This window comes from Nuphar pumila, chromosome 4, assembly GCF_984573655.1.
Source record: "Nuphar pumila chromosome 4, dmNupPumi1.hap1.1, whole genome shotgun sequence".
In the NCBI taxonomy this organism is placed as follows: domain Eukaryota; kingdom Viridiplantae; phylum Streptophyta; class Magnoliopsida; order Nymphaeales; family Nymphaeaceae; genus Nuphar; species Nuphar pumila.
In genome coordinates, this window is record NC_143252.1 from 21,123,929 (window position 1) to 21,140,308 (window position 16,380).

Sequence of the window (16,380 nt, forward strand, 5' to 3'; positions counted from 1 at the left end):
TACCTGAGTGAGTCATTTTATGAGTATTTTGAAGTTATTTGGATATTGAGCAAATAAATAAACTTGGATCAAGTATTAAGATCTAGCTAGTTTAGAATTGTTTTTTACTCAAAAACTCATGCTATGATATAAACTTAGTTATGGTTTGATGTATGGATAGTTTCTTATTGGACGGATCTAGTAATAGATCCAGATAAGTATAATGCCCAAATATGGGGTATGGATCTAGATTTGATCCAAGTTTTATGATGGATCCAAAAAAGTATAATGCTCGGATATGGGATACAGATCTAGATTTGATCTGAAGTTTATGATTGACTAGTATCAAACCAGATATTTAGACTTAATAATATATTCTACATGGGTCCTGGTTTGACCCAGATAGATCTAAATAACTATAATATTGGATATGTGGTGTGGATCCATTTGAATTTGGATATAGATTTAGACAATGGTCAAATCTTTTATGATCCATGGTTTTATTTAAGCTTGCATGAAGATCTATTTTTAATATGTATTGTATTGGACTTGATAATAACATCTCAAGTTGGGTTTTAGATATGGACTCATACAAATCTAATAGATTTGGATATATATATTTTAAGTGGATCTACTGATGAATCTAAACTTATATGTAGGCATTCTTATTGTTTAATTGCCTTTATCATATAATTAAAGCCTTGGAATTGACTTATCATGTTTGGCATATCTAAATGGTAATAGAATAACTCTTATTAGATATGGATCTAGTACATATTCAAATTAGATTTGGATATGAGGACTTAAGTTTGATTACTTGTGCATATTGCTTCTAGTTTGTGAATGCATATATTGCTTAAATGCAATGCATTAAAAAAGTGAGCTAAATTATAATTTTACACATGCATGTGAATATTTATTTATATATGATAATAAATAATGCTTTATATGGTATGCTTATATGAATGCATGAAGAGATCTTTTTCATGCATTAAAAGCTTATGCAAGAATACAACATGATGGTATTCATATTATATGACTATTTTGATCTGAATATATATCGATCCAACATGATCAAGTGATTATTAACCTGATAAGAATTTAAGCATATTGCATGTGATGATGATGCACATGGATAGTGAGAGTATGAACTATGGTGAAATTTTAAAAAAAGAGAGCATTTGCTATGTTTGGCAAATCATACTTTACCATGGATCTGTAAGTTGATAAAATATGTAGTGCTCTACTAGTGTGCATGTAGACATGGTCATGTCCTATGATATAGTCATGAAAGAGCCATAAAATCTCTATAACTTACTACTTAAGTGAGACCCACAATATGATATATTTATTTGAATATAGTATTACACATTAAGGGTTATGATTTAAACTATGACATGATGAGAAATCTATGTGGTTATGTGAAATTAGTGCATGCAAAAGATAATGTCATGGATAAACTCATACCATATGTAAAAAGTATCATGATTCATATATTGATGAAAAACTACATGACTGCTGTAGGAAATAAATCATAGTATGTGTGAGAAACATTATACTTGAAAATGAAGAAAAGATTCACATGACTATGTGAAAAATAACCCATAGCATGTGTGAAAACCTCATAATTGAAGATTGAATGAAAGAAAATAATTCATAACATATGAGAAAAATATCATATTTAAATAATGATATAACCCAAAGAATTGTGCAAGTTTTTTTGGTGCATAGTTTAGCTTGAAGTGTTATATGCGATATATGACACACTGGTTGTAATACAATGTAGGTGTTCACCCCATATGGCTAAGTGGGAGATGTTGGATCATGGTACGGATTCAATGTGGCCATTGGGTCTCACACATGAAACCCATAACTCATATGGTCGATCTAGTTATTGGATTCAAAGATAGATCCATGTATTGGATTTGAAATATGGATCTAGGCAGTGGATCCACAGTGTATCATTAGATCTCATAAAAAAATCATGATCAGCATTGGATCTCATAAAAAAATTCAATGATCCAGAGTTGTGGGCTAGGAATCGAATGACCAATTTACGTTATGGGTCATTGAGTTATGAACCAGTGAGATAGTGGTGGGCCCACAATACATTGAATTCCCAGCATGTTTTAGAATCCAATAGGGCAGTTATGGTTGTGTAATGGCTACCCATGAGAGGCTACATTATCTCAGCCGCTGCCTTTACAAAAAAATAAGCTTCATAAGTGCATCGAGAAAACCCCCCCTAAGCATACCATTTATCAAAATTTGCTATTTCCTTCTCCTATGTCGACTTGTAGTTCACCCTTACTGCACACACCAAGGTCCCGAATTCCAACATTGTGCCCCATGATTTTAGCAAATATTTTTTCTTGTGCCCCGTGATTTTGTCATAGGTCATCAAACAAGACTTAGGAGTCCCCACGTATTATTAAAAATATGTCTGCCAAAGCAAGGAAAACCATTTACCAAGCTGACTATGAGTAACAACACTCCACCTACCCAACAGTATGGCCAATTTTTCTTTCAGAATCGTCCAGAAGACACGTTCCAAGATACCACTATCTATTTTGCACATGACACATCTATTGGGGAGCAGATCAGGTCATGCTGAAAATGAGCGTTTTTGCTCATGCGGACATCGTGGCCGTCTGTTTGCACTTTGGATGAATGCCACGTGGTTTTGTTTACTTTTGAGCCTTTTAAAATGCAAATCGGATGGCCACGATGTCAGCATGAGCAAAAACGCTCATTTTGATCTGCTTCCCATCTATTGCGCATGTGACTGCCACCTTATCAAGAGGATGCATTTTATTAGAAGAAAGAAGCTCTAGGACGGCACCCTTCACCGTATACAGCCACAAATATCCCTATATTTTGAAAATGTCAGGGAATTATCATCATATTTATCTTCAGAGGCTGATATACCTTAAAAAATGTGACTTTTCAAGATAAACGATATTTTGAAAAATGTCACCTTTTTCAAAATATCATTTAATTTGAAAATTCACATTTTTCTTATCGCGATAAAACACTCATAGTTTTTCATACTATTCATATTTCTATTTTCTTGTTGTATATATACATATATATATATATTTATTTATATTTATATACCTATATTTGCCTAAAAATTTCTTGAGAAAACTACTTTTTAAAAATATTGTAAAATTTTCCTCTTTGAAAATTTCTGGAGAAGGGCTTTGAAAATTTTCCACTACCATTAAGTTGTCTCCTAATTAAAAACTCAAATGCCTAAATTTTCAAGGGACAAAGGGAAAAAGTGTCAAGTAAACAGTAAATTGGTCATGTTTGTTATATTTTTTAGCTTGCAGTTAGTAATGGTGTTTTCAATGAAAACGAGGGCCATTTACCTAATTGCCCCAAAAAAAAAATCTTGAAAATTTTTTATAACACCCATCCGGGTTACCCAAGAGGCAGCGGGGGCTTAAGGAAAAGGTGTTGACCCCTTCGTCTCAAGTTCGACTCCCACCTGATGTGTGGGTGCCTTTAAATGGTGGGCTCCGTAAGGGCTTAGTGTTGGTGACCCCACCCGGAGTTTACTTTGTAAGAGGGTGGGCCTGTTAAGTAACCTGGTTCTTGGTGTGGGTTCCTCGTCATAAAAAAGAAAAAAAAGGACATGTGAAATTGTGTTCTTCATGGCGCATCCACTACAAGAATCTTCAAGACAAAACTTAATTTAGAGTGCTTTCGCTTTCTCATATAACTTGGCTGTATTTCTACCCTGGTTTTTTTTTGTCCTGTTTTTGGTAGTGGTGTCTCTACCTTTGAAAGCTCCTGGTACAAGTTTGAACATGCACATTCTTTCCATATTATCACATTATGGTCGAACAAAACCTTGGGAGGGACTCATGCTCACATGACGACCTCGCGGGAACCTTGAGGTCCTTAATTTACAACCAACTTAGTATATGAATCTTGTCTGGATGGACCAAGTCCTACCAAACACAAACTCTCTTGTGGTCGACTGTACCAACTCACCTCACCTTCATGCATGCATGCATGGAGACAATAATACAACACAATTTTGTGATGAAACGGAAAAGATAGCATTGGTAATTACAGTTCTGGCCATGTTTGCAGCTATGTACAGTCATGCAAATTTTCATAATTATACCTAATTCCCGTTACCTAGAGAACTAACTACTTTGAGGTTACAAAGAGTGTCACAGGCTGAGGGATACCATGCGGCACCAAGCAAACTCAATCTGAGATTGACCTAACGGCCCTTGGCCTTGCACATCAATCCATGTGCAACTGTTGAAACGATCATTGACATTGTAGAGATGGTGTTGTGTGTGCACCCCCGGAACATGCATTGTAGCTACAATGCGTGTTCAGGGGTCTCCACTGAGCACCGCATGGCGCTCAGTGGGTTGTATTGGGGGAGCCTTACACCGCCGTACATCAGCCTGCAGGATGTACGGCAGTATACAGCTCCCCCGTACACCCCACTGAGTGTCACACAGTGCTCGAGCATGCATTGTAGCTACAGTGCATGTTCCTGGGGGAACATATAACCTGCCTGCGACATTGTATATCACCCCATAAGCAGCTACTTAGACGGATGTTTGACCTTAAGTATCACCTCATGCACAATGACTTAGCCCAAGCTATGGCTCTGTGCACTGCAGTACTCTTCACGAATGTGCGAAAATAGTTATTATTTAAGTTCTAAATAGGGGTGACACTCATGACCCTTCAAACCAACAACAATGTCGCACTACCAAGGCAATGATGCAGCTTCCTGAAAGTGTCACCCAGGGGATCTGCAGGTACTTCACAATTTGTGAAAGTTTGTTGCTAAACCTTAGCCTTACATCCAATTGATAATTATATGTCTTAGTGAACAATGCTACCTAGATTACTCACTGATGCCTAGGCACCCACTTGCCCAGCCCCGTGCACCATGCATGATTGAGATACCTAATTTGATCCTCAAGAGAATTAGCCTTAACCCACATGCATCATCTTGCATACAAAACGCTATGCATGGGATATCTTATGCCGAGTTGAGAGATTCCATCACTAAATCTCCAAAGGCATCCTCCAATTTGTTGGCCCAACATAATGCAGAAAAATATACGTCTGTACCACCACATACTGTCATACCAATGACAATTGTGTTGCCCATTGTATGCCATGTTACCACCACACATCATTGATAGCTTAACACATACCCCCGCTACTACGCATGATGCATTTTTCACTCAATGGTGCTTCATATTGCCTTTGTCACATTCTGACTCTTGCAACACTAGACAATGCACAAACATCAAATGCCAAACTTGCCCATTGTTGTGGATCTTGAGTTTTTAAAAACTAAAAACACAAGTTTTTTGTCAAAAATTATTTAAAAAATAGATCCAAGATCCAAATCTAAATTTTAGAAGAAAATGGGAACTATTCTTTAAGATCATGGGTCTTTCCTCTTCTATTGAGCAGGGATCAGCCAGATCAAGGACATCAAGTCATTGTTGCTGGAGCTGTATTGCGAAGAGAGAGTACCTAGAACACAAAAATCTAGAAAAAGCGAGTTTGGTGGTGGAAACCACCAAAACTCAAAAAAAAAAAAAGAAAATGACAAATGTATAAATGTTAGACAAATCTAAGCTTATAAAAATATATAAAATAATAGCAAAATGTAACCAAACTTACCACAAGCTTATGTAGTCCCTTCTACAACGGTTGAGCGCAGAGGAGCACAAATGACACTTTGGCTTGGTTTGAGCTCCAAAAAGAAGTAAGTTGGTTGATATGAACCCTAGGCAAGGCTAAGTTAAGCTAGGTCATGAAAGGATTTTTGTAGGGTAAGGTTGCTCAAGTTTTTTATTCCAGATCCCCCATGAAATAGGGTGAAGGCCCCTAATTTATATCATTTGCGTGGATCTGGATATGTTTCCTATATATCCAAGATTCAAAGGTTGATCTAGGGTTGTGGTTAAAAGCATTTAAATAAAGGGTTGAGATTTGATCTTGAGAAGAAGATTAGGAGATAGGATCTTGGTTTTGGGAAGGTTATTAAGTGAGGGGTACAACTTGGGCTGTTAAAAAATGCACAAGGATGGGTTAGAACACGCATTTTCGAGGTTGCCGACATCCAAAATGCTAGATGTTACAAAAAAAAAATTAATGATAGTTGGATAAGTTATAACCACAAATGATTTGTCATTATAACTCTACTAATGACAAATGATTTATCGTTATATCTCCAATAACAAGATATAACGACGAGGATTTTGAAAGTTATAACGATAAATATGAGATGTAATAACACATGACATTATAACTAAAAAGTGTTGTTTTGAAAAGGGATATAATAACAATAATTCAAGGTGATAACGACAATTCAAAGCGTAATAACGACAATTTAAAGGATAATAATGATAAATAAATTATTATTATAACTCTAAAACTAGTTTTGGTTATAACTTCTGATTTTGGTGTCAGATTGACCTAATTTTTGACTTATTTGAAAGTTGATAATCTCCTCTTCAACTTTTATTTTGGTAAAAAACCTTGAAGAGATAGTTTTTAAGGCTAAAAATCAAATTAAAACAAGATCTACGAAGACAATATCTTGGTCTAAAATTGGGTGACTATAAAATGCCCCTCTTTAATGTCGAGTGTGCAAAGCTTGATTGATAACAAAAAAGTAGACACACTAGCTGAAAGAGAGTGAAAAAGATTGGCTCTGACAAAGTTTTTCTAAAAGAAGTGATTTTTGACAAAGACAAAGATGACTTAATAGTGCAAGAAGATAACTAAAGGCACATATGTAGCTTAACACGAGGGACTCTCTGTTATGCCTATCACATAGGTAGAAAGGTCTGGCCAAATGCGATTAGATTGCAGACTAAGCTAGTACCTTATTTCATACGAGGGCATTCCCTTGAACTTGGTGCTATGAGTGAGAATTCTTGTTTGAACAAGATCAGACGAAGACGAAACAAAGACTTAGTCAATTGGAATCGCACGAAAGGCAGCTGATGATTTTGCCAAAGATAAAGACTTCTTTTTTTAAAGAAAGACAAAGACAAGATTTTTAGGACAAAAAGCATCAAGAAATAACCTTTTTGAGATATTTTGGATCACTATAAAAATCATAACATGGAAGAGTTTTTGCTCAAAAGACACATCCTTGGGATAAGAATAAAGTTTAAAATGCTTTATCTGTTCAATGGGATTTCGGATTGCTCTATCAATCTGTGGGATAACCTATGAACCTAATGTCCATCTCTCTATAGGATAATCCTAAAATAGGATTGGGTAGGATTTTTCTAAGGAGTTGACTGAATTTCTGCAAGAAACAAATTAGAAAATGCAAATATGCATGGAATAATGCATGAATAAGAGAATGATAGACAAGGTGGGAAAATACACGAAATCAATTTTCCAAATGCATGAAATGATTATTATAAAAGAACAGATCATGATGGAAAAAATGTATGAGATTGCATGAAATGTATGTGGAGATGCGTGAATGGTTAGTTAATTCTCTTACCATTCATGCCTTATCGCACTTAACCATTCATAGGGTTAATAGCTACTAATTTGGGCATAGGCATAACCACTTTTCAAGCTCAAACATGCATAAGTTTAGTTAGGCCTCATTCAATAGTTAATCCAGTCCAATTGGATTCACATAAATGAAACTCATACATGCATTGTCATGCTCAGATAGGTCAACCAACAGTTCTTACACATGTAATAATCCAAGCTTAGCGTCAACACACAAGTCATCCTATGTATACATTACAATATTTATTCAATCATTCATTTAATGCACATAAGCATATCATCATGCCTCACATATATCATGTCATGTTGAATATAAGCATATCTTCATACGACATATCATAATATCATGCAAGCATATCATCATAATATTATGTAGTCTATTTTAGCATTGCAACAGAAATTACAGCACAACAAACCAAAATATGCTAACAAATGATGACACGCCTATATAGCCTCATTAGGCCCAAAAAATGTATACTAACAAGTGGTGTGTCCATCTAGTTTAGCTTTGAAATCAAGTCATATCCAACATGTACACTTTTGGATTCATGGCATATACTCAATCATTAGTTCCAAATTTGAAACTATATGGACAAAATTTCTCAATTAGTAGAAATTCTATCATAACCTATATAAAATAAATTTAAATCTCTTATTTTTATTGTAGATGAGCAAACATGTTATCTGTCTATAGGCGAAAACCTAGACCCAAAATCATTTCAGATTAGAAAATAGAAACTTTGCAAATGCAACTTGTTTTCTATTTACAAAACAATTTTGTCTGATTCAGTCTTTCTGAAGAACCATTAGCCATGCATTACATAATGAAATAAATTATGAGATTTTTATTTTAGTTATATTGAAATGTTTCACACAAGCTCCAAAAAAATAAGAACTAAAATCCTTACTAACAGAGAATTAAAAATCACTCAATACTATCTATTTTTGTTTTTTGACAGCTGTGTTCCAAAAAATTTAGGTTATGTACCAAATTTTTATGATTTTTTATTTTCAGATTATAATAAATCAATGCACAAGATTTTTATCGTGTGTTCTTTACTATACCATCTAACACACATAAAAATCTTGGTTATAAATCCCAAATAAATAAAGAACAATAAATTTTACAAAATCGTGCAGCCTACATAGAATTCTTGTTGGGATAGAAATTCAGTGTCAACTTATAGAGGTCGTATCAACCAACCAAAAACTCATTTGATCCCATTTTTTTTTAGGATTGCTTTCATATGTCTAGAACAACCTTATAAAATTTTAGGATTTTTGGGTTCACCATTTTAGAGAACCAGATTTTTCTTTAAGGCTGACTGAAATAAAAATACATAACAAAATATAGTTTTCAAGAGAACACATTAAAAACTTTATGTATTTCATAAAAAAATACCAAGAACATATATCTAACAATTTTTATTCATCCATTACACATCATATTCATATATATACATATCTTAACATTCTATAAATACAAAAACATTATACATATCATGAATCAAACACATGATTCAATGTTTTTATATAAGAAAATATATTTTTCTAAAAAATAATTTCTGAAAGAGATTTTGGATTTATAAAAACCTCCAATGAGTTTTCTAATCCACCATAACCATATTCAATCAAGGCATAAGTACTTTCAGCATGCTATATATATAAAAAATACAAGATTTGAATTTAGGATAATATGAAATCCCAAACCACATACTTTAACAATGTCATTTTGCATAGTTTCATGGAAATCAATGCAAAACTCATTCAAAGACTCATTCCATAGTTCTAAACCATGAGCTTGAATCAAGATCTGGATTCACATGAATTAATCTCATATCTAAACCTATTGTATAGATTTTTTATACTTTTTTTTACAAAAATTCAAGCTCTATAGCTTTATATGTCCCAAATGACTTCCTAGAAATTGCACACGATCAAACAAAGGCTACAAATCTATAAAACATCAGATCAAGTCCAAACTCAGATATGAAACTAAGGTTGAATCCCAAAATACAATAAATTATAGCTAAGATACTCCCCTATCTCAAATCAAATGTCGGATTCTCCTATGTATGCACCTTCAAAATTGGCTTCTCCTTTCAAGAGGAAGGTTAATTAATTCTTGTTATATTTCTTCTCGAGCCATTTCTTATGCTTCAGACAATTTACCTTATGTCTCTTTTTCCTACAGAATAAACACTTTATAAAAGAACCTATATGTTGATATTTGACATTCGTTTGAGAGTTAAAACTCTCCTCAGAGGTTTTCTTCTTGCTTTTCTTCTTGAAAGAACCCTTATTTACCTCAGGCCTATACTTTTTTTGATGAAAAGCCATATGTGCACACTACACATTGTCACCCTTCAATATTTTTTTCTCTTTAACACAGTTAGTCAAGAAGTCATTAAAGGATCACTCATCATTATATGTGTTGTAGGAGATTTTGAAGGGTACATATTCTATAGGCAATGAGGTCAAAATAAGATAGACCAAGAAGGAATTAGAAACATAGAGCTCTATGTTATGCAATTGAGAAACAATGTTTCTCATTTCCAAAATGTGTTGTCGAATATTGCTAACTCCAGAATATTTCATAAATACTAATTTGGACATGAGAGTACTAGTCCTAACCTTATTAGAATTGATGAATTAAGCCTCAATAGCTCTCATAAATTCTTTCACTGTCCTATAGTGAGAAATAGAACCTCGAATATTCTTAGCCACTCGAGATTGCAAAAGTAATAGGCTAAGCCTATTTAAGCTTTCACTTCTCAAATATAGCCTTATGATCAATTGTACTTTGCTCTACAATAGTGAGAGGTTCATTAATTCTTAAAGTTAAATATAGGTTCATCTATCTTAAAGTGAATAACAATATTTCTTTTTAATCTAAAAAATTAGATTCATCTAAAATGGGGATATTAGTAGAACCGTCAATGTTCAAAGAACTTGACATTACAAGAATAAAATACAAAGATTCATATTTAAAAGGTAAATGTGAAACTCTTTATTATTCACCTTTTTTAAGACTAGTATAATAAAGTCATTATCATTCCACTTTGATGAAAATAATAACACTTAGAATTGTTTGCTCTCCTTAATTCTCAAGGAATTAACTGACAAAACTAGCAGATCATGCAACCAAAATCAATTTGACATTATGCCTTTGGGTACAAACATGCTTCATGGGCTGGTGTACACACCTACTATTACACCTTGTGTGAATTTGGAACACAATGACCTACCTTTGGGAATAATCATTGTTTCATAAAATTACACATAATCGTAATACCAAATATTGCTCTCAACACGGTCAAAAAAACCTTCAATCAACATCATTCAGGTCACTTTGGTGATATCAAGAGTGAGTTTATCAGAATCTTTTTCATAAGTATGTAAAGCATGTCACAACACAAATATAGTGTATACGTTCATAATCTCATACTTAAATAATCATGGATAACTCAAAACATATCAAATATCATGCTAAAGTTATTAAAAAGTATGAGATTAATAATAAAGATCTGGTTCACTTGGAATCCCCAACAAGTCTAAGTCCGACCGGGTTGGGCACATGGCCGAACCACCTGATCCCGCCAAAGGGTCCAGGGCTGGATCAGGTCCCGCAGAGTCAGGTGCAAACCGGATCCACCCGATCATGCTAATGGGCCTGGGTCTGGATCGGGTTTCGTCGAGTCAGGTGCAAACCCGATCCACCTGGTCCTACCGATGGGTCTAGGTTTGAATTGATCACTAGAGGGTTTTCAGGTTTGAATTGGGTCCCCCAGGTTGGGCATATATAGACCTGATCTACACGGAACCTAGAATAGTGTCCGGGTTTGGATCCCCCCTGGTTGGGTTTTACTGTAGCTGCTACAGTAATACCCAACCTTTCCCCTCCTGAAAACCCTTTTTTTTGCGGAGGGTTACACCCCCTTAACATAATGTCCTCCAATGCTAGTAGCTGCCATCGACAACCGACCTCAGCTGTCGATGGTAGTTGCAGCAACATAAAACAAAAAAAATAAAAAAATGGAGGAGGGGGTATCTGCCTCTGCCACCATCCTCGTCAACTACCAAAATCGAACGGGAGTCCAACGAGGGAAAAGAAATCCGACGAGTATGACTTGTTCGCCGATGCACCCACAACCCAAAAATGCACAGTGGATGCGTGATGTGTGTGCCCATAACCCAATGTAAGCCTAAAATGAATAAAAAAGAGTCACTTATCGGATGCGGCCATGGACGATCTGAACGACAATGATGGGTGGTCGACATTCTTTTCAACCAATCGACACCCTCAATGAGCTTAAGACAAAATGTCAGAGGTGAGAAGGACCCTTGAACCCCATAAACAGTGAGAGATCGATAACACGTAGGTAGTACTCATCACGGGTCTCCTATTTATAGGAAGATCTGGAGGGAGGTCCATAATGGGTATACATGGATAATTATGAGGCACCATGTAACTCCCAAAACCCAAGAGTCTCTCTCATGTATATCCCTTGATGTGCCCAGGTCACATCTAGGTTGAATCTAATCCGAACCAAAATACCCCATTCATAAGCTGCATGTTCAAGCATCATCTATTGCAATGGTATTTCACAAGCTCAACAAGATGAAGACCAATTGTAAGAGACAGATCAAAGGGTGCTGCAAATTGGTGCTCGACCCTGAGGGTGATAATTCCGCAGATGGGCCACCTGAATCTACAACTGGCCTTGGGAGTCAGGTCTCTCTGAAGACAATTACGCAGCACTGGAAAATGAGGGACACCAACCTATTGCCGATGAATGAAATTGTTGGACACGCAATAGACACGTTCAAGAAATTTAAGGCAAATAAGGTGTCAAGAACCCGGATGACACACTTGAATTGGTTTCAAACTCTATAGGAGTTTCTAACATGGGAAAGGGACATTGCTTGGGTGATCAAACTCGTATTAGTAACATAAGGGTAGCTTCATCGTGTATCAACTACAGAGCTGCTGTGAGAATAGGTTCAGCAAATTACATAATTTTTCGGGAGTCCATGAGCAGGAAGCAACGGAACTTCAAATGCCTTTTGATGTTAGGTAACCTGTTAAGTCTGCCAAGAAATGTTCTGTCTGCCATTGCCATTAGAGAATTATGAATTCATTTCAGCAAGGTTCTGACCTGCCCATTTACAACAGGCTTTATGTGGAGGTGACGTGCACCTACACTGTAATAACAACCAAAGTTTAAGAATGGAAGTGCATAGAAGCTGTTTAAGAATAGATTTACATGAAGTGAATTCATATGTACTAACTGGTCTGTGCAACAATGAGTGTGCAGACAATCTGAAATCAACATCAAGGTCAGAGTTTAAAGAGAATGTCTTGCTTAAGGCCTGCGTTGCAAGGTTTCATACATCCAAGGTCAACAATAGTATGAAGCTTCTTGCTCACACCTTGAGGATAGCTAATGAACATATCATCAAAGAAGTTGAGGGTTGAAGGTCAAAACTTCTAGAAGATTACAATTGAGTAGACAAACATTAAGGACCCAGGAGGACCAAAAGACCACCAGTTTCATTCCACTCCTCGTCCTAGTAAAGGAATACAAATGCCTTGAGGACAAAGGCCAGTTTTGATGACGGGGGGAATTGATACAAGCCAAGGCCAAGCACACTGGCTGGCTATCTCACTTGGAGAATTGGCTAAGACTGGCTTGGGGTTCCATGGGTAATTAGGAATAAATGCAAGCCTTCAAGGGCAATTTGGGTAGAATTTTGTTGGGTAGTTAGGCATGGGTAAAAGAGTCTTTTAAGTTCATGAGAGCCAATATCTATAGGCCTCTACTATATATTTGTATTCATTCTAAGATCTCTGATGAACTTGTCCTCTCACTTGAGGAGGAGACTCCTGATTTTAACTTTGGACCTGCTAATATTTTAACCTGACTGAGTCGTGCATATGTAAATATACACATGCAGTCAATGGTTTGCACCATGAGAAAAAAAAAAGAGATCGGTCTTGTAATGAAACCGTTGTCTGCTCTTGATTTAAGACACCATAGAAAATGAGGCTCCTGATGATATATACCACCTCCCTCATCTTTTGGCCATGCGCAGTGTTGACTTCCACGTGGGAGTCTTCTGACCAATGTGAGGTTGGGAGGGATCCCCTTGTTCTTGATCGGTTGGCGGAACCAACGAAAATGAAGATGTCCCTAAGGGTACGTTTGATGCGCCGCTCACAGCGTGATTCGGACGAAAATCACGCTGGGAATGTCAATTTTCAACAAACGTTGGACGCGGTGGACGGTGTTCCGTGCATCCGCCGCCTCCATTTTGATGTGTAATTTTTGCTCCACCCCTCCCCCTGTTACAAAAAGAACAGAGCAGAGAGAACTAATAAAAAAAAATGCATCGACGGGCACGCCCTTGCCCGTCGATGCATCTCTCACAGACTCTCTCCAACTCTGGCATCAAGAGGATGGTGGGGACTCCGGAGGCGGCGGTGGTGGTGCGCCTTCTCGGCCCGACCTCTGCCTGCGACCACCTCTTCGCCTCCACCACGACTCCCACTGGCTTCTCTGGTTCACCGCCCCCGATGGCTTTCTGGCCACTACCACCAACGCCGAGTTCCGATGCCTCCTCCCCTATGACAAACGCACCCTCGCCAGGAACCACCACTGACGCTGACTCGCCAAGTTCCTATGTATTCCGACGGTCGAAGCCCCTTCACTAGCCACCACCATCGACGACAACCAGGTGCACACCTGAACGATTCCAGTACGGCGAGCGAGTGCGCCGTCATCACCTCCACCTTATCCCCCAACCCTAGGGTTTGCAGAGCGGCGTAAACGTTATGCATCGCCGGAACGAGGCACCCGGCCAATGACGAGTCGTTTCTGGTGAGCACCTCGTTCCCGATGGTTATGTAACCGATTCGGCTCGTCGGAACATACTATTGGATGTTCGCCTTGACCCAGGCGAGGGTCGTCGCCGGATCCACCATCTTTTCGATGCACTCATTCGGGATTGCGATGACGAACTCGACGCCGGTGCCGTGGAAGGCACGGAAGACTCTCGGGTCGGAGTCATAGAGCTTCACCTTCGTAATGTTGATGGATTGGAGCAGCCCTGCCACTCGGTCCGACGACGGGAGGTTGTTCGCCACCTGCCCATAGTTGATGCCCACCGCCGATCACATCGTCATCAAACAACGGACAATTGGAACATAGCATTTGAGTACGGTTCTAGCAAACGTTAGACTTAAAACAGTTGTTACAGAACCAATTAATGCTCTGTTCCATTATTTTTGTTCATTTCGTCCAACATTGGACAAGCCATCAAACATACCCTAACGGAACGGTCAGGTCAGACTTTTGCATATTAGGAAGCTTCGGTTCGGTTGGGGGACTCACGGGACAAACGTGAAGCAAAACAAAGGATCTCGCGCTCAAGATCGACACTTGTTGCGTGTGGTTCCACTCGGCGTAACTCAAACGGACGGCAGGTCATTTATGATATTGCAGATAATGCATGGTACGGATACAGCCACCCACTAATTAACTAGGCTACATTGTTCGAGTTTTATGTTGACAATCAATAGGGTTATGATTGACATTAATTAAAGGGTAAATACATGGCGTTTCCGTACCGTGATACCGTAAAGTTAAGGACTTATTTCTGTGGAAAAAGTAACTATGGCGACCGTAACTTATAATAACATTAAATTGTCATCTATGTCCAGCAAAGTTGGACTCCAAGAGATTTGTTGTAACTAGTCCTACTCGACCTGGACCCTTTTGGATGGCCTTGCTTGTAGGGTTTTGGAGATGACCTAATTAACCCAGAAACAATCCAGCTTATTTATGAACGTGCTGAATTTCAGCCTCTTTCTCAGTTTCTTTGGGGTCACGATCAAAGGCATCTATTACCCAACCCATTAGGCAAGCAGGAAATGAGGTTGCAGTACGACCAAAATGACATGTTGATTGAATTGAAATGACTTATAATTTTTGAAACGGGTTAGGTTCAAATTTTACAAATATTTGAATTTTTTAAGGATCATTTTACCTTTCACACAGGTATGTTATCTTGATCTCGCAACCTTTCACTAAAAAGTATATTTGCATAATTTTACAAACCTCACGTTTTGTGAAGTGCGTAGCATGTTGAGATGAAGTTTTTTACGTTCTAAAAAACTCAAACACACGATATGAGTGTAGCTGAGATGCGTATGCTTAGATGAATGTGTGAAAATATAATAAAAGATAAGATTCAAAACGAAAAGATACGTAAGAAGGTAGGTGTTACACCCATTGAAAATAAGATGAGAGAGAATTGTTTACGGTGGTTTGGACATATTCGGCGAAGGCCTAATGATGCTCCAATTACAAGGATGAAGAAATGGAAAAATATATTAGTTAAAAGAGATCGGAATAGGCTTAAAAAGACTTGGATGAAGATGATAGGAAAGGATATGAATGCTTTGAACCTTACCGAGGACATGACATTGGATAGAAATGATTGGAGGAGAAGGATTCATGTAGAAGACCTAGAATGATTTTCTTTTTTGGTTCATATCGCTAACCCCAATTATTTTGGGATGAAGGCGTAGTTGTTGTTGTTGATGTACACGATCTGCAATTCAAAAAAATCACTCATCTCGTCAGAAAGCTCAAGCTCGAGTGAATGAGCTAGACATCATGCCCTTGTATGACTGATATGCTGAAAGGTTTAAAGAAAACCAGAGGTCATGATGATAAAAGAAAATAAAGAAAAAGAGATGTTAAAGAGATAGATATAGAAAGGGGGGGGGGGGTAGAGAGGGAGAGACTTGAGAAAACTTTAATTCTTATTTTATTATGAAAATAACTTCTTTAC